Source organism: Pteropus medius, unplaced genomic scaffold (assembly GCF_902729225.1).
Source record: "Pteropus medius unplaced genomic scaffold, Ma_sr-lr_union100, whole genome shotgun sequence".
NCBI lineage: Eukaryota > Metazoa > Chordata > Mammalia > Chiroptera > Pteropodidae > Pteropus > Pteropus medius.
In genome coordinates, this window is record NW_024340697.1 from 46,197 (window position 1) to 66,201 (window position 20,005).

At 42.1% G+C, this 20,005-nt stretch overlaps 1 protein-coding gene across 7 annotated transcripts in view; it reads right to left on the minus strand.

The window, feature by feature from the left end:
* The window catches only part of CA5B (carbonic anhydrase 5B), a 56,841-nt gene that overhangs the window by 22,921 nt on the left and 13,915 nt on the right, over positions 1-20,005 (minus strand). Inside the window, exons 1-3 of one of the 7 annotated variants that reach the window (XM_039873323.1) lie at positions 5,931-6,125; positions 5,284-5,438; positions 4,727-4,868 (exon numbers count right to left, since the gene is read on the minus strand). The exons of 2 other annotated variants lie outside the window; for them this stretch is intronic. The gene's annotated coding sequence lies outside the window, so the exon portion shown is untranslated. Of the gene's footprint in view, positions 1-4,726; positions 4,889-5,283; positions 5,439-5,930; positions 6,126-20,005 lie in introns of those variants that run through there. 4 more of the 7 variants (XM_039873332.1, XM_039873344.1, XM_039873340.1 and 1 more) reach the window with 4 other exon arrangements.

Consider the following 20,005-nt stretch of genomic DNA (forward strand, 5'->3'; position numbering starts at 1 on the left):
GACTTCTATTCCTGAATTAAACAATAATGAGCTACTATTTCATGCAAAGCACTGTCCTGGGTAAAGATGAAAAAGTCATATTTTCCCTTCCATTTCCAGAAGCTTGCAATCTACAAGGAAAAATTATTTAAACAAAGAACTTCTGTTTTTTTAATTATCTTTCTATGTTGTGGTAAAACATACAAATATTTATCATTTTTACCTTTTTGAAGTGTATAATTCAGTGGCATTCAGTACATTCATAATGCTGTGTACCCATCACCAGAATCTATACCCCAAGCCTTTTCATCATCCCCTACATAAATTCCACCCATTAAATAACTCCCCACCCCTCCTGACCCCCCAAACCCCAGCGCCTTCTATTCTACTTTCTGTCTCTATGCATTTGCTTATTCTACATACTTCGTGTAAATGGAATCACATTAATATTTTCCCTCTGAGTCTGGTTTATTTCACTTAGCATAATTAAACAAATACTTCTTAATCAAAGCCAGATGTAAAGACAGCCCAGACTTAATTCAATGAAAACGTAGGACAGAGGCTCTAAATTGCAGGAGGATGTGACATCTGAATCATGTGTCACAGGAGACAGACAATTTCAACAAGAGGGGCAAAGGCTGAGAGATGGACAGGGATAATGTCAGCAATGATGAGGACATTTAGGGGGACAGGAGTGCTTAGGAGCTAAGGCCAGAAAGGACAATTGAGATTGAAATAGGCAGAACTTTGGGTTAATTTGGTAATCAGACCCAGTTTCAGGGGAGGTGGACAAACATGTGGAAAAGGACTCCTTTCTTGCTTACGATCTAGATTTAAAAAGAAGACTCAGTCATTTCTGGGAACACAATGCCAAGTGCACCGTATACTCGACAGAAGGGACTTGCTGGTTTGTCCTCCAAAGAGAAGGTTGTGATAAGACAAGGCTAATATGCCTGACCGCCGAGGGAGTTGTAGACAAGTGGGCATGCCCGTGGCCCTGCAAAAGGCGCCATGTGAAGCCTGAAAGCACCTAGTTCCAGAGCCCTGAGGCAAGGCTGAGCTGGAGCTGGCTGGCTGGGACTGACTTCTGGGCCACAGCCATGCCCCGGGGACTGCTCTGTGCTCTGATAGTCATGCTATCTGCACAACACCAAGGCTGGAGGCTGATGACACCTGACCCAGAAGAACTGCCTCTTTCCCACTTCTAGACTGGCTCTCTAGGGCCAGGGGGACACAAGAGCTCCAGACGGCCTAACGTCAACTCTGGGTCATCCTCCTCCGCAAAGCCCACCCAGTAGTGGTCTGGAAGTCTGAACCTCTCTATTTGTCTCCCAGGAATGCTGCTGATCTCACCGCAGGGGACACTGACTCTGAAGATCACCTTGTGTTTTTAGACCAAAAAAAAAAAAAATCCTGTTTTTTGTAATGGAGCCAAGTACATTCGAACTTCTCATAATCCCAAGTCTGCTATGAATAACTGTTAAGGTGTTGGCCAAGCAGATGCCCAGGGGATGCAGTGGAAGGCGAGGCTGGACGGGGATTTAAGATTAATTCAGAGAATACTAATTTCCAAGAGGCTGGAAGGCTTTCGGATATTACTGATGTGTATAAGAGGAAGCACTGATGGTTTCTGATGACTCCATCAGCACAGCACAGGATGGATGAGCATGGGCAAAGGGTGGAGCTGGGGCGGTTAGTGACAAGGTGATTCCTTCAACTGTTCTACGGTCAATCCATCGCTCTTATTTTTTCATTCACCGAGACATCAATTAGACATCTATTAAATGCCAGACACTGTTCTAGGTTCTTTGGGGGAACAAAACAAAGTCTCTACCCTTGTGGAACTTGTGTCCTGGTAGGGGGAGACAGACAATAAACAACAATTTAATACATAAGTCAGTCATAAGAGACAATTAACTTAAAATATGTTCAGTGAAAAGTAGAGCAGGATAAGATGAATTTGAAGTGCCCCTGGGAATGGGGTGTTGAATTTTTAAATAAATTGTTCGGGGGAGGACTTATTGAGAAGGTGAAATCTGAGCAAAGAATTGAGGGAGGTAAAGGAATTTGTTCCATGGCTATCAGGAGGAAGGGTACTCCATGCGGAGGGAATTCCTTGTGCAAAGACCCTGAGGTGGCAGTGTGTCTGCCACATTCGAGGGATAGTAAGGAGGCCAATATGGCAGGAGTGGAGGGAACCGGGAATAGAGTAAGAGATGAGGTTGGGAGGTAATGGATGCCAGAGCAAGCAGATGTCTAGGCAATGGTCAAGATTCTTTCTCTAACTCAGGTTTCTCAACCTCAGCAGTGCTGACATTTTGGACCAGATAACAATTTGGTTTAGGGGCTGTCCTGTGCCTTGTAGGATGTTTAGCAGCATCCCTGGTCTCTACCCACTAGATGCCAGTGGCACTCTCCCTCCAACTGTGACGATCAAAACCATCTCCAAACATTACAGATGTCCCTTGGAGAAGGGAGATCGCCTCTGATTGGGACCCACTGCTCTAAGCAAAATGGGGACACAATGGAGTTTTGGGAGCAGAGGAGGGACATAATCTGATTTATATTTTTAAAAGGTCATTCAGGGTGACCTTTTGGAAATCAACTGGGATGGGAGGCAGGAAAGAAGCAGGGAGACACTTCGGGACGATCTGAGAGCTGGATCCAAGCATGTAGCAGGGGTGGTGGTGAGAAATGGTTGGGTGTTGGCTCTGTCTTGGAAATATAGCCCGTAAGATGTGCAAGAAAGGAGCCAAGGATGACTGGAAGGTTCTTGGCCTGAGCGACTGGCAGGACGGAGTTGCCATGAACTGAGATGAGGACAACAAGTGTGTGGAACAGGTTTGGGGTGGGAAATCGGTAGCTCAGATTTGGGCATGTGATGTTTGAAATGAAATTCCAATAATCCAAGTGGAGAATATAAAGCACTGAACCGGACAGTGGCAGTAAAGACGGACAAGGAACTTTGTATTTAAGACATCGCCATTGGTGGTGGTGGTATAGGGGACATAGAATTTGCACTCAACTGTCAAAGAGAAAAGGTGGAGAAGCCAAATAGAAGGCCTCGTGATTTTACGGCTGGATGCTACGGCTGGATGCTGCTGCTGGTGGAATGAGGATGGACCCCCTGAACAGAGAAATACGACCAGCATGAGGAGAAGGTGGGAAGGGAAAGAAGGCACTGTTCATCTAATATACTGGATCTGAGGTCCAAGGGACAGCTGAGAGGAAAGGTCTGGAGAGAGGTGGTGATACAGCTCAGCTGGTGCTCAGGAAAGGTCCTGAGGCTAGAGAGAGAAGGAAAACCCCTCCCCCCAAGAGTAACAGGTGTATAGGGGGAGACTGACAAACTGGAGTGGAGGCCAAGAGATGGAGGAGGAACAGCCAAAGGCAATCAAGGAAGGAATGGAGCATGGAAGGTCAGGGGCAAGGAGGTTCCCAGGACAATCCAAATAACAGAAACTCTATTTAGCTAATACTAGGCTACAATACCTATAACGATACATCAGGTTATTTATACTCAAGCCTAAAGCCCCTCTGTTATGTTACAAGTTTTACTAAGAGATGGCTATTTAAACTTACCCAGGATCTCATAAAACCCAAGCTTGGGAAACCACAAATAATGTTTAATTATCAAATATAATACATAAAGATGAACTACTACCATACATTACCAGATTTCACAGAAAATCTGTCCTTACTTAAGTTTGTCCTTAAAGATAGGGACAGTTAAGCTAAAAATAAAAGGTCAAAGCGAGAGGCAACAAGTGTTTGAGATTCAGGAAGCACTAAATCAGGCAGAAACCAAAATAGTGGTCTGATTAGGAGGCGAAGATGAGAGATTTTTATGAGAAAGGGAAGGGGAATAATTATATGAATAGAAAAAAATTTATATGGGTGTTAATAAGGTAAAGAATGAATTTCTACAGATGCAGATAAGCTAACAAAGTGATGCTAATTCTAAAGAACATCTTTCATTTTCAGTCAGGTAGTCATGTCTACTTTCCTATGAGCTTTGCAAACAGTTGTTTGGGATACAACCGACTTAAGGCCCAGTCCAAAGGTCATCTGCCCAATTTTAACATTCCAAAAGAGTAAGAGTTGCAAGACAGTTCCTTTGGGATGACAGCTCTGACTCCATTTTAAAGCGGTTCCATTTAGTTAATTTTTACAAAACCATGGGCTGGCTGTGGCCCAGAGGGCTAAGCCTTCTGTACTATATGCCTTTGCTATCACTATTTATGTACGTCCTTGGATTTTACTAACACATCCCTCATCTGCTGATTTGCAGACTTAGAAATGTGTGAAAAAGATTCTGAAAGCCTTGAAGAATCATTCATAAATCATATATTTATTAAATGACAAAGTTTGAACACTGCCTGATTAAGCAAAAGAGACATTTATACATGTGCAAGAGATAGCAAAAAAAAAAAAAAGACCTACTAAAGGTTACGATTACATTGAAAAATATTCCTTGATTCTTATCAGATTGACTCTTCATTTTTTCAGCCTCTTACAATTCTCTGAATTTAAGGTTTTTCCATGTCTTGACTGAGAAAATAGCTTCCTCCTGTCACCTACTTCTGAGAGTATGTTCCTAATCTGGAGTTGCCAAAGGTTTCAAAATACATTTCTAGTAACTGCTTCATGTGCTGCAACTAACAGCAGCCCATGAGATGAAATGCATTATATTCCCTTCCATCAGATTTCCAAAATGTTCATGTTTATTCAATCACTCACAACTCACCCAGTCTTTACTGCGTTCCAACTGTGAGCCTGCACAGCCTTTTACCAGGCTCCAGGGAGGTGTGTATAGGCACAGAGAATGGTGCCCTTGCTGCTCTCGGCCTTCCAGTCAATTTCAGGTCTGGTACTAAAGTAAAGATTACCTGAGTAAAGGAGGAAGGCCCTAGATAGCGGAAAGGTTTTCCATTTCCAACATATCCCAGAACAGCGAGCATTCTGACAGATGTGCAGGGGCAGATCAGGGGTAGGGTCGGGGGCAGCATCCTTCACCAGAGAAGTCTGGCTACCCCTTTCCATATTCCAGCCAAGTTTTTGATGGCAGAGTGAAGATGGCTAGATTATCAGTAAAGGCAGTAGGGGAAGCAGAAAACAATGTGGTTTGCAGTGGCTGGGAGAGAACAAGTTCTATCCAAATTAAGGTGTATATATTAACTTCTGGTACCTCTCAGAGCTTCCCAGTTAAAATACATGGGAGGGGAGGGCACTTATCTGAATAGTAACGAGTTGCCACCAGCCTCAAGGCAGTAGCAATTAACACTGAATGCCACAAAGACTCACTTTTGTACTTCAGAGGTTCTCCTCCAATGATGGAGCTGGACACAAAACAAAAAGGCTAGGAGGAATTTCTGAATAGAGAAGGCTGAGATTTGTCCCGGCGACACAGCTGACGCTGATCCCTTGCTTTCAGGATGGCTGCGACCCGTGCACAGACCCTGGGCATAGTCAGGGGAGGGAAGAAATGCAATATGGACCCTAGCCAGTCCCAACTTGCCGCACCTCGGCTTGTGAAACTGCAATCTCAGATTTGTAGCCCTTATTACTGTCTCCAGCTATTTCACGCCAGGTTGGACTTTTCTTGAGTTATTCATATCCACCAGCCCTAGCAACATTCGCTCCTAAGGAAACGCCCTCACGGCCCCTCACCCCCCCATTCCCTGAGGCAGCTGTTTTCACGTCAAGTGCAAATAACCCTAAAGGAAGTGCAGCCATACGATTGGTGACTCCCATAGAAGAAGGCTGCGGGAGGCAGGGGTGGGACGTCGATGCCCTACCAGCCTCCTCAGTCCCTCCGGGCGTCCCGCGGGGACCCCGGCAATATTTGCAAACAGCTGTCCGAGCTCCGAGACCCGGCGGGCAGCGGTGTGTGAGGAGGGTCCCAGACTTTCCGAGGCGGCCAGCCCCCCGCTGTAGACCCCAGCTCTTACCTGAGCGCTTTCCCAAGAGCACGAGCCTTGCGGCTGGCTCCAGTGCCGGGATCGGGGCTTGTAAGCTGGACCATCATTGCCACGCCCCCTCGTCATGTCCCATCGCTCGGGCTACGCCCCTCCCCTCCAGGCCACGCCTCATAAGCATGGTCACGCCCCCTCCACGTTCTTACTGCCCAGGCCAGGCCACTGCAGACCGTGGTCTTCTCTGCCTTTCGGGCTGTCTGCCCCATCCCGCGAAGGCCACGCCCTTCTCATTGGGCCACGCCCACCAGCTCCTCCTCGCCCGCTCCTTGGTCACGCCCCTGTGCTCCCCTCCTGCTCCGTCCCTCCTGCCTCGCAGAACCCATTACCCTCCCGCGTCCGGGGCGGGACTGGGTCGCAGGAATTTGATGTCTCTTGGGCAACCTCCTCAACTTGTCTCTAGAGAAATCCTCCAGGGCCCGGGAACTGAACGCTGGCGTCATTTTGTCTGGTGAAATCCGACCGCCAGCTACAAAATGACTTTCCTCGTTTTTTTTTCCCATTTCCAAACATCAAGACGATATATTGAGAGCCGGTGGCTCAGTAGAGAAACGCAGACACTGCACGGGGTCATGCAACCGTGTTCCCTTCCATTAGTGTTTATGTCCACTTTACTCAAGTTTCTTCAAGCCGATCTTCACGTTCTCTGAACTAGAATTGTGGACCGGTGTTCCTTCTAGTCCCTTAGCCAATCTCAAAGCTTAGGCGGATGAGTGGAGTAAACAACTGTATTTCCTGACTTCTTCAGATGAACTTTCCCAGGCCTTCTCCAGTGAGCGCTTGCTGTCTAGGGCCTGTCGAGACAACACACTTAAGATTGAAACACTGGTGGCAGCCCCGCGTGCACTTAGAGATTACTCTGCTAGCCTTACTCTCTCCATTTATGACTCTAGGTCCACAGGAAAAATAGGAAGAGGTAATAAACAGCTTTTCTACTCCTGTACAGAAATCTATGACTCATCCTTTCAAATCATATTTATTGACTACATGCTCCCCTGACAAGACGAGCCTCAAGAAGCTTACAGTCTGAAATTGTCCCAACCTAGGTTTACATGTGGCAAGAAATGACAAGAACATTAGAGAAGATGTGGCAAGTGGTTAAATGGAAAACGATTTGGTAATCACAGGTCTTCTTGATTTGATTAGTAGGAATATTTTTGGGTAGCAAACATAGGAAACCACTTATATACACAGTAAATTCCCAGTATATCTTCATTGAAAATTTATCCTTTTCATATGCGTAGAAAGATACCATTTCCCCCTTCCTAGTAGTGAGATTTGCTACTTTTATATCTTTATATCCCAACAATAATATTTTTATGACAGCATAGTTATTTTTTCTTTTCTTCCCACCCTCCATTCCATTTCTGGCTAAGATAGTGGGAACTATCAAAAGGCTGTGCTAGAAGGAACGCAGAGAAAAGAACAAGTTTCAATAGAACACCCTGACCCTGAGAACCTCAAAATGTTTCAATTGTCAGTCATTTTTGCCTGAAAAATTAACTCACAGAAATTGATCCAAATACAGTCTATATAAATTACTGAGTTGATTTTTATAGTTAGTTCAACTTCATATTCTTTCACAAATGATTTGAGACAGCTTAGAAAAATAGACATTACCAGATAAAATAAATAGTTGAAGGAGCCAGGGAAAGGGGGACTTAATGGAAGGAGAATAATGCAGATGATGATAAGATTAGCATTTCAGTATGCAGGCCATCGGACCCAAAACAGTTGTTTAAGGTGGGCCACAGATTTTTTTTTTAATAACTTTTTAATTTTTCAATTACAGCTGACATACAATATTATATTAGTTTAGGGTGTACAACATAGTGATTAGAAAATTATATAACTTATGAAAGGATCACCCACATAAGTCTAGTACCCATGCTATCCTTGCTCTCTCTATTTACAACTCTGGGTCCAGAAGGAAAAAAATCGAAGCAGTTATAACCAGCTATTATCTTGTCTAGAAATTTCTGAATAGGCACCTCCGAGGGAAGGGTTCGCTCCATTAGCCATTCAGTCACTCATTCATTCAAATCACATTTCAAGTAGTATATTTCAGTTACAAATAAGACCAGCCTCAAGGAGCTTACAGCCTGAAGTTGCCCCAACTTGGGTTTTGATACAAGAAATGACTAGAAAGGAAGGAGTGTTAAGGGAGTTGATAGATGGAAAAAGGCTTGCTAATGATAAAGTTATTTGTGTATCAGGACCCACAAAATAGGAGCCACCCCAGTAGCCCGGCTCATGTCACAAATTTAAACCTGAGTCAGCCGCACTTAAGGGACACATCTGCCAAGGAAACCTAATGCACTCCAATCACGATCATCCCACTTGCTTTAGCTCGCTCACCTCACCTTGCTGGCCTCATAAGACAACCCCCAACCTCCTAGCCCATCCCGCCCCATTTCCTTGTTGCCTCTTCTAATATTCTATAAAACTCGCTCTTGCCCAAAATCCCTTGGGAAGAGCGTTCCTTTACTTGTGAGACACTGTACTCTCCCAGTCCACCCAATCCATGGATCATTTTCCCTTGAATAAAGGACATAGAGCTCATTACTAAAGAGTTTGTAGTTACTGTCATTTGACAGTAACCATAGGTCTTCTTGGTCTGATCAGTTGAAATATTTTTGGACAGAAAACATAGGAAACCACTTTTATACTTACTAAAGCACTATAAGTTCTCAATAAATCTTCACTGAATGTCTGCCGCTTTTAACTAGTGAGAAAAGCTACATTTTTTTTCTGCTCCACAATAGCAAGAATGACAACGTATAATTCTTCGTATGCCAGCAATAAAGACTTTAGGATCTCATATTAGTTTCCTTCTCTTCCCTTCCCACCCTCCATTCCATTTCTGTCTCAAAGACAGTGAGAACATCCAGAAATACCGTGCTTGAAGGAACACGGAGAAAATAACTTTTCAACAGAACGCTTTCATTAGGCTCACTCTGACCCTGAGAACTCTGCTTCATTTATGCAAAATGTTTTACATGTCATTCATTTCTTGCCTTAAAAAAATAACAGGAAATGAGACCAAATACAGAGTGTGTAAGTTACTGTGTTAATTTTTACATAATGAACAATAGCTCCTTTCTTGCACAGATGATTTGATGCAACTTATGAAAATATAGACAATACTGGATAAAAAGACATGACTGAAGGAATCAAGGAAAAGGGAACTGAAAGGAAAGACAAGTAGGTAAGGCACTGGGTCCTAAACTTTTTCCTTGTGAGCACAAAGGAAAATGTCCTTGTTAAAGGAAGCCAGAGATTTGACTGTAAGCTTTGAACGCCCATCGAAAGAGAGAACGACAGTCATTTTAAGGTGTTCCAGTGTTCATGACATATAAAAGTTAGGATTTTTGTTTGGTTGATTTTGAGTACAGTTTTTTCTGATTTTCAGTACCAAGAGAAATCCCAAGTCCTTATAAAGATGATGTGAGCTAAGTGGGATATAAGTGTCACAAGGATTTACACAGCTCCCCTCAGTGGAAACCATTGCTATGATCGCAAAGCACGGCACATTAAATTGATGCTATGAACTATCCAAACTCTCCTGTTCAACTGAGTAGAGCACACAAACCCTGGTCTGGCCTAATCCAGGGTAGCATTTAGATTGTTGTTACCCAGGACAGCAAGTAGGTTTCAAATTATATTTCAACTCTAATTCATTCATAGAAGCTGCCTGAATAACTGTGCTGGGAAGTTTTGTGGCTGAGTCCACACTCAGAAGGTTAAAGTGTTGTGACTGATTAACACTGCAGGATGGGAGAGTGGCTGCGAGCGACAATCTATCTGGCATCTCTGATTTGTAAGAATACAGGTCTTGCATGCAGGTCTTTTACGGTCCTCCGAAAGTGACGTTTCTAATTATTGGGCTGTTGAGAATTACGATATGTAGTATAGAATACAATGTCACTGTCGCTGGCCCAAACTTCAGGGCAGAAACTTTGAGGTATGAATTCATATCTTTGCATACCAACCAGGAGAAGAGTAGTTTAATGTTCTGTTAATGAAAACGAGAGCATCTAACCGAAGCGGCCAGATTCCCCGCCACCCCCGCCTCTTTATAAAGGCTGGCAGAGGAAGTCGGTATGGGCAGGGCTAAACTCTTCTGGGTAAACTCCAACAGGCAGCCTAATAGGTGATTAAAGACTGAAAATCCTACTCCATGCATGGCTGCAAGAACTTCCGCCTAGAAAAACAAGCATTATGTGCCAAGACCATGAAAAACTTTCAATATAACATCCTAGAAGCAATGTAAATAATTAAGCATCTACGAGGAAATATCAGAAGACTCAGCAGAGTCTTGCTTTTACTACATGAAACTCATTTATTGGTCTTCATTCACAGGATGAGGCACACAGCCAGGCCCAGATGCCTCCCATTTAAGTAACTGGTCTTTAAATTCTAACTTTAGGACTATAATGTAGGCAAAATTACACTCACTCAGTTTGTCTAATTTTTGTTTCCAAGCAGTAGTGATTAATTTTCACTGAAGTAAAAAAGTGCTAGCCTGTAAAAAATAAGTCACAGTTCATAATGGTTATGGCTGTTAATTAACCTACAAAATTTAATGAGCCTTGTGACTATCCTAGTTTCATAAGATTCTTCTCTTCTTAAAATAGAGCATATAATATCTGGATGAAGACGAAAATATCCCAAAGCCTTGTTTATGATAGATCCTGAAAGCGTTGTTTCTTTCTGTTTAGGGATGAGAAAAAAATGTAATGTACCTCAACACACTTCAATCTCAACGCAATAATTTTAGGCTTCTTAGAAATCCAGTTTATGATTAGAATTAGTCAATTCAGTTATATTCAACAACCCAATATTCATGGACCATAAGAAATGCAACTCTTATTAAGAATTTTTTAAAATCTGATAATCAATTATTCGTATTTTCCAGCTAGATCTTTTGGAACCATGCGATACATCCAAAGCTATACGAAACTCCAATTGTCTATCAAAAATCTGTAATTTAACATTACTATTAAAAGCAACCTTTGAGTACTTATCAAGTGCAAGGACCAAGCATCAAGTACTAGTGTAAGATGGTGCACGGAATGCACAGTGATACTGGAAGTGTACATGCATTTTAGTTACAGAAGTTTTCAAACAGCCCCAAAGTAATAAACTGGAGGATGTTGTAGAAAGTGAGGGCCTGCAGGGCCCCAGTGGGGAACACGAGGAGGGGAGAAGCGGCTTCCTCCCCAACAGAATTTGTGGGAACCAACCCACTGGTTCCAAGAGGAAGGTGGTGCAAACATGTGGTCTTGTGAAGAATTTTCAATCTTGTTACTTTATACTACCAGGTAAATGTTTACTCAAGGAGGGGATATGTAAAGGGGATAAAATCTGAGTACAAATTTTATATTAAAAATTGAAGCAAGATCTTTTCTTCAAGCCTTAAACAGAAAAATAAAATGAAATTTTGGTTAGGCAGGTCAGATAAAGTAGATGAGGGAGGGTAAAATTAATCAGTTATGGTAATAACAATGTTAATTGAGATTTAATTAGAAATAAGGATCATAGGATTAGTCTACTTTTTCATTAGCCATTTTAATAAGATAAATGAGCTTATTATAACAGCAAATTCACAATACAGAGCAAATGATAAATTATAAGCTCATAGTATGTGATATAAAAATTACATATTGTATCCCATATTGTATGCCTTTAACTGGTCCTTTCTTCCTACTTATTAGTTATGTTAATAGAGATAACACCAAATAAGAAGAATGGGAGTTAATAAGGGAAACAAAGATTGATGAGATCTACGAATTGATAACTTATGCTGATGATGGCAATGTGGGGTGAAATCTTCATAAATATAGAGCATTGAACAGCCACACAAATTTTCGTGTGGACTTATGTTTTCATTTCTCCTGGGTAGATACTTAGGAGTGAAACTGCTGGTTCATATGGTAACTATGTTTAACATTTTGAGGAACTGCCACACTTTCCCAAAGCAGCTGCATCACTTTGCATTCCTCCCAGCAACGTATGAGGGCTCCATACATTTCTCTATATCCTTGTTAACTGTTTTTATCTGTCTTTTCTACTATAGTATGTCCCATTGGGCGGTACTGCTCCATATTGCTAACTGTGATTTTACACAACTGCCACTCCTCAGGGCTGACCAACACCACTCCCTTCCAGTTGGAAGCTCCTGGGATGTTTACCTGGGGAGGCAGCCAGGTAAGGCCTTTGGTCGCCAGAGATAGCAAGGAGTGACACTGGATGCCCTAACTAAGCCAGCTTATCTGTGAGCCAGATATTTTGGGCCCGGAAAGGTGGAAAGGTGGAAAGTTCATGCCAAGGAAAACCACCAGAGAGGACTGGGTACTCCCCACCCTGAGCTGAGCTCTCCCAGACAAACGAGAGGGGTGGGGGAGGCCTCCACCTTGGAGACAGCAGAGAAACATTCTTTCAAGGTAGTTTGTAAAGGACAACAAACTTGTTTTCCACACAGATTTTCGTAAATAACTGACAGGAGATGGGCTGCTTCTATCAAAGTATTAACCCAAGTGATGAGGGTTAATCGTTAAGCCTTTCGGCTGGTGGCTGGCTTGTGTCTTTCATATTCTAATCCCGGTCACAGAATGGCTAAGGCTGCTTTAGGTGGAAGGCAGGGGTTTTTTTTGTTTGTTTTGTTGTGCTCTTTTTCCTTTCTCTGTTTGCCTTTAGTTTTCCACCCTGAAACTATGTCGTGGCCTTTTTTTTCTGGTGACTGCTATTTATGTGGAACTCCATGAATTAGGTAGTCAGTCACTCTGAAACTTAAAAACTAGATTCCGTTTTCTGTTGTCTGGTTGGTAAGTCTTTGACTTAAAGAACTCACTATTTTTCTAAATTTACAGATGTGTCAATACTTGAAAGTTGAGCCTCTGTTTTATGAGTTTGGATAAAAACTATTGAACCATCTATGATTGAGGTTAACCTTTCAGGAATATTTGGGGCGAAATATTTGTAGCTCTATTTTCTGGTCATTCCAGTACAACTAGGATACCTTAGTGTTTACCGAAACCATTCCCTTTGCAAGAAAATGCTTTTAAAAAGGAGCTTAGTATCAGATGAGGTTGAGAGATAAAGCAGTAAGTGAAACATATGCATGTTAATTAAAACTTTTTTTCTACTAACACTGTACTTTCTTTAGGCATGGGCCCTTCTGTATAGTTACTTGAAGCTTGAATAAATTATTCCAAAGATCGTCATTACTAATGGATTCAAATGGAAATTGTTAATAAAGTCATTTTGCTTAAGTGTTTAACCTATAGTATAGGCTAGATATCCAAACTAATGGATAAATATATGTAACTAGTATATGTTGCTTGATTTGTGAAGCCACATGTGAGATATAAAGATGTGTTCCATTCAATTTCACACATTCGTTGAGTACCTGTTATGTGTCAAGTATATGCACAGCAGGCAGCTAGGCTGCTATGAACATTCTTGTTTCCATATGCTTTCTTTTTCTGGGGTATTTACCCAGGAGTGAAATTGCAGGTCATAGAGTATACATAGGTTTAGCTTTAGGAGCTCTTTCCTTATCCTTTCTCAAATTGTACATTTCCATTCCTTTCATGCATGGAGCCTATCTCTTCGAAATGTTTTGAATGCCCTAGTAGACATCTGCTACATGCACAAGCTTTCAATCCTTTAACATTTACCCAAGGTAAGTAGTACCATTGGCAGGATACTTAATCTAGAACTATGTCAATCCTGTTCTAATCTAAATAGTTTGAGGCTTTGGTTCTGTGAACAAAACTCAACTCCTACCCATCACCAGCCAGCTTACACTCTTGGAAGTAAGAGGAAGCAATGAAAGGACAGAAGATCAGGTCAAATTATCCCCAATATCTGAAAATCAACTCAATCTCACGCTCCAAGCAGAGCTGGCTGACATCTTCATTTCCATGTGCTGAATTGAGCTTACCATTCTCATCTTCTCTTGAGCAGGCTTATCCCCACCTCAGCATTCTGTTAACAAGCCTTTCCTGTCTGAATAGTGTTTGCATTGATCCCGGATCAACAATGGTCTTTCTTGATTTTTAAGTTTGTAGCCATGAAATCTGTCCATACTTCAGCTCTTTTAGCAGGTAAGGGGAGACTGAAACTCAAACTCATTTCTCCTTATATTTATGAGTCACTCTGAGAAAAAAGTATCTTATTCGCTAAAATGAAGATCTAGATTTTATTTGTATTTGAGCAAGTCATTCTTTTTCTGTCTGAATTTATTACAGTTGGTACAAGAGTCTATCTCAAGCCAGGTTTCCTTCATGCTTAGAGTTATTTCACTACAACGTAAATTAGTTTTTAAAATCCATTTTCTGAGTAAAATAGCCATTACTGACATGTGAGATATCTGCTCTGGTTTTCAGTCAATGAGGCTGCCTAGACCCAGTGGTGGCTTCGGATTTTGTCTACTGATGGGTGTTGTGTTGAAATTACATTTTGATGACTAGCTCCCCTATCTCTGAGATCTCACATTTATATGGAGTGGCTATGAAAGAAGTGCTGATGGAAATTATCATAGGCTGAAGTGTCCCAAATCATCCCGTGGGGCCACTACTGTCTATACGCTTACACCTTTACTTGTGTAAAGTGCACAAAAAAAAAGCAGCGAGAAACAAGTGACACAGAGGACAGCTGTGCTAGGCGTGTGGTGCATAAAGTTTCCCAAACCCAAGCTGGAACATGGCTGACTACGATGAATGTCCTTAGGAAATGTTTTCCATCGTGTCTGCAGACCGGTGCAGAGATTGGTGGTAAACAAGTGTTATGAGGGAAGAGAACTAACTTGATAACAATGGGTGGCGGGGCTGCTTGTTGAGTGATCAGGGGAAGATTCTCTGAAGAAATGCATTTAAATTGAGACTGAACTAACAAGAAGGATCCTGTAAGGGGAACAATGGTCCAGGCAGGAGGAGCTGGCTCTTGGCAGGACACCCTGGATGGAGGGATGTGCTGATCTTGCTGCCAGGCTGTACAGTGGGCTGAGTGAGGAGGCTGCCTAATGAGTCGGGATGTGTTTGAAATGCAACTCAGGTGCCGGGCCAGCTTCTCCATGCGCTGCCATAGAGGAGGCCGCATCTTTACACGAGCAAGCCCGCCCTATGGGAAAGGGCGCCACAAAATGCTAGATGAGCTGGAAGACAGCTTTGCAGGGAGGCGGCCATGTCGACTGTGGCGGGCGGCGTAGCTTGGCAATGGGGTCGGGTTGTAAGTCTTCTGCCTCTCAGAGGTCTTCGGGTGCCAGAAGTGAATTCTGGAGGGTGGGAAATATCCATTTCTAGGATGGCTGCAGGGATCCAAGTCTTGACCAAGAACGGGGATGGGGCAGGTGAGGGGCGATGTGCAGGAGGAAGCCGGGCACTGAGAGCTAAAGAATGGAGCATGGCCCTCAGGACGGAGGGGGCTGATGTCCGAGGCACAAAGACAGTTTGAATCCAAGTTCTGGTTACACTGCCCTGAACTTTTTATTTTTACTAGCCACAAGTGACAGGAAAGCTACACTAACGGCCCAAATGCCGTCAAGGAGTGGGGAAGCAAGAGCTGACAGGGCGCCCAAAGGCCATGGTGCGAGAAGCAGGAACCTCTTTCTTTACTGACTGACCTACAAGGCCAGCCCGTTGAACTGCACTGCTGGGTTGGATCCATAGAATTAAGTTAAGATTTGAAAGCCTGCTAAGTGCCGGGCCCTGAAATTAATATGACAAATAAGGCCAAATCCAGCCTGTTTTCTGTTTTTATATAGCTCACAAGCAAAGGATGATTTTTACATTTTTAAATGGTTAGAAAATGAAAGGAAGAATATTCATGGACCAGAGGGGAGGGGGAAGAAGAGAAGAGAGAGGTAGACAGTGTAAGGGGGTCAAATATGTGGTGACAGAGAAAGAAATATAACTATGGGGAGGTGAACACACAGCGTAAATATATATATGCCTTACTGTTAAAAAAAAAAAAAAAAAAAGAATCTTCACGGTACCTGAAAACTACCTGAAACTCACATTTTAATGTCCACACATAAAGTTTCATTGGAACACTGCCATGGTCATTTGTGCATGTATTGTCTATGGCTGTTTTCCTGCTACAATGGGAAACTTGAAATATTTAGTTCGCCTACAGAAAAGATTGCTGCCCCCCACAGAAGACCATGGCCTCTGATCCCAAAGGAAGTCAGTCTAGCAAGAGAATATCTCTTGAAAATAATTCAATGACAAATTGTAATGTGTACTTGAAATTTTAAAAAATGTAATATTATATATTTTTTAGTCCTTAGAATGAATCTACCTTAATCTTTCATATGAATATCAACTTTACAATCAGATCAAATTTATGTGAACTACTTTGAAGCATACAGGGAAAAACCATGAGTGTTGTAAATTATTACTCTGCATGGAATTCTCATTGTGCGATTCTATAGTTGTAGATGTAAAAATCAGGAAGGGCTCTATAATTTGCAGGACCCAGTGCAAAGTGAAAATGCATGGCCCCTTGTTCAAAAATGATTTAGAATTTCAAGATGGCAAAATAGCAGAGCATTAAAATAGGGGTAGGACCCTGTAAAGGGCAGGGGCCTGTGTGCCTACACAGCTCCCATGCCCAAGAAGCTGGCCCTGGCAAGAATTATAGGAAGACAGAATAAATGTGATGGAAACAAGGCAATTCCTTTGAAGTATTATTTACAAATTTTGATGGGAAACATTTTTCTTGTTATTTGCTTAAGTAGAAAGGAGGATGGATCAAAATTTTTAGTTGATAGAAGGTTCTAGTTAAATGAGGTCAGGTTACTTGAGATTTTGACTGAAGATGGCAACCAGATGTTTTTGAGTTTTTACAATAAGATTTAGGCCAGATTTATTAAAAGTTTCACAGGGTTTTTAAAAATTGAAATATATTTCATAACATTGCATAAGTTTAAAGTGTAGAACATGTTGATACATTAATATATTGTAATATGATTGCCACTGTAACATTAGCTGTCACCTCCATCATGTCACGTAATTATCATTTCTTTCTTGTGGGGGGAATATTTAAGACCTAGTCTGATAGCAAGTTTGATGTTTACAGTACAGTATTATTGCCCATAATCACTACACTGTGCATTAGATCTTAGGAGTTATTTATCTATTAGTTGCAAGTCACAAGGATATTACAATGTTGAAAGCAGTTTCTAAGGAAGCTAATTGCCCAAGTTTACACAAATATTTTTTTTAGAATAATTTATCATTTTTAGCAAGAGAGGCAGAAATCTAATTCAGGCATAGTATTCTTTGAGTTAAATGGTGTACGGCATGGAATGGATTTCTTCCTCTGCCTAGTTATTCAAGGATAGATCCTGTGATCTAAAAAGGAACAACATGCTGTTGTATCCATGGTAAGAGGAACTAACGGTCTTGTGCTTGTAAGACAGCGGCCCCGCTCCTATTTAGTCCTTTTAATTTCCAGAAAGAAGAGCCCGATTCTTACCGCCCCTTGGATGCCATTTGGCCCTGTCTGGCGCCATTGATGAGAAATGGCAGTGGAGCCAATTCTTGGAGAATCACCTTCAGACCAGGCCTCCCCACACTTAAGGAAAGGGAGTAGACACATTCACCTTTCTAGTGATTTGCTGAAAGAAGCCATTTGTATTTGCATAACTATTATTACTTTGTAAAACAGTCGGACAAAATGATTGTTGAAATAAATTAAAAAATTAAATCAGACTCATCTATATTTGCAGTCTTGAGGATATAGATTTTCTACTTAGCTGTGCTAATGGCATTTCAGTTTATTACATTAAAACATACTTTAAAAAGACACATTTAGCTCAGAAAGTGAATGTTGGTTAATTTTCCATTTTGTGCAAATCTTAGATGGCATTCAGTGTAGTCGCACTTGGAAGATCATGAGAGAAGTCACACTAATTGTACATAATCTAAACGTGGAAGGAATTGGCATCCTTTGGTTGCTAAGTAAGGTAACTACTGAAGTCTGTACAATCAGTCTTCATGTTAATTCCATGTTAGCACCAACTTTCCTTACATTTACTGTTCTCTCCTTACATCGCCAACCCCTGCCTGCTATGTCCAGGAGTCTTCTTTCACTATAGTTTAGTGTTATAATGTGTCCCTAAGTAGCTGTATCTGGGTATAAGGGGAGTTTCAGAGACGTAATCTCATCTCTCGCACTTCCTCTATTTTCACAGCCTCGTAACAATTTATGTTTTCACAAGGTCTCTTGGGAAAATTTCAGAAACCTTCATTCATCCATCCACTCTTTTCACGCTCACTCACTGAGTGCCCACATGGACCACACGTCAGGAATACAGGGGTGGGGTGGGGTAATAACACAGGACAGACTTGAGCCTTGGCCTCATGTCCCAGGGCCCAAATAAGTCTTGTGTGGCAGATGGACGTCTTTGAGAGTCCCTCAGGTGGCCCTCAGCTGATAAAATTAAACGGGGTGTTCTTTGCTTGGGAACAATAAAGTTCAAGTCAGGGCAGGATCAGAGACCCTCCTGACAAAGACCGTGGACAACCCACGTGAGATTTAGAAGCCCTTTGCCCTCCCCACTGTCCTGGATCCGTTCGCAGATGGGGCACAGAGTCTTGTGCACAGATTCTGGCATCTCAGCACTCTGGCTCCCACTGAGGTTTTCGATCTTCTGGTGGGCTCAGGACACTGTGTCCTTGGTCTTCAAGGGTCTTAGTAGTACTGAACTCCTGCACCTGGCACTTATGGGCAGAGTCATGGAATCTAAATGCCCTTGTAGTAGGGACTCTTTTCCTAACCATCCCTAACCACATTGGTTAATCAATGTTAGTCCCTAGTAAACATCTGTGAGTGAATGAAGCATGCGTAACACCCTGGCTCTCAAGCCAGGGGCCTGTCCATCGAGATACAATGGACATAAGAAAGCAGTGCCTCAGCCACCCATTCCTCCCTCGTCTTCCACCTTAGTCGCCTGGGAGGACAGGTCCATGGTGGATCTGGTGGGAATGGCCATAGTCGAAGTAGCTCCCCACTGCCTGGGTTTTATTGCTTGTTGGGCCTCGGTTTCTTACTCTTGGGGGAGCCAAGACATCAGGTAATTTCTCAAAGCAACGTGCAAACAAGGAGAAAGCCCCAGGCCACGAGTGTGTGTCTGCCTTCTTCTACAGCCTTTGCCTTGCAGCTGCTTCCAGAAGCAGGAGTGTGCTTCCCCTGGCCCTCTCCCCGCACCTTGCCACTTCAGGAAGTAGGCTTACTCATTACTAGTTCAACTGCCCGTATCTAAACAAAATATAAACACATCTCTGCAATTATACTTCTATGATTGGTATTGTTGAGCACAAGCTGATTTGTTTGTTTAGCATCTGAGACTTTCACTTCCTAGCGGAAGCATCATGCAGGAGGGATACTTAGTATTCTTCTTTGGAAGAAGAACCTAAACAGCCAAAACTATTCCCCTTTTTTGCTAATTCTAATCTTGGGGAAATGATGGAAATGGTGCTTCTTAAGACACTAGTACTGTGGGAGGTGTCCTAATAAATACTTGGTAAGTTTGAATAGACAACAGATTTTTTTAAAGTTTTACATAAATATTAAGACCACCCTTATGCTGATGGATGCCATCTTTCATTTGCATACTGCTCTTTCCTATTTTCAAAGTACAGGTGTGTGTTCTGTAGTTACCAATGATAATGAGAATTCTTATTAATTTATCCATTGCTTTCATTTGTCATATCTATAGTTCATCGTACAGTGTCCAGGCAACTTTTTCAATTATTGTATACCTCTTGCTAGAATATATCTATATATTAATTTATAGCTATATACATGTACGTTTTAATTTGAAATAATTTTAGATTTTAAAGAAGAGTTGTGCAGATATAGAGAGTACCTAGGTAATAATGGTTCTCGACCTGGCTCCTGGCCAGCAACGTTACTTTATTTTTAATTTACGTAAACGGCATGTGCTACACATAATATTCCACCTCCCATCTGTTTCATTCAACAGTGCACTTTTGAGGTTTATCCTTTCATAAAAAAAAGAATAGCTCTAGTTGAGTAGT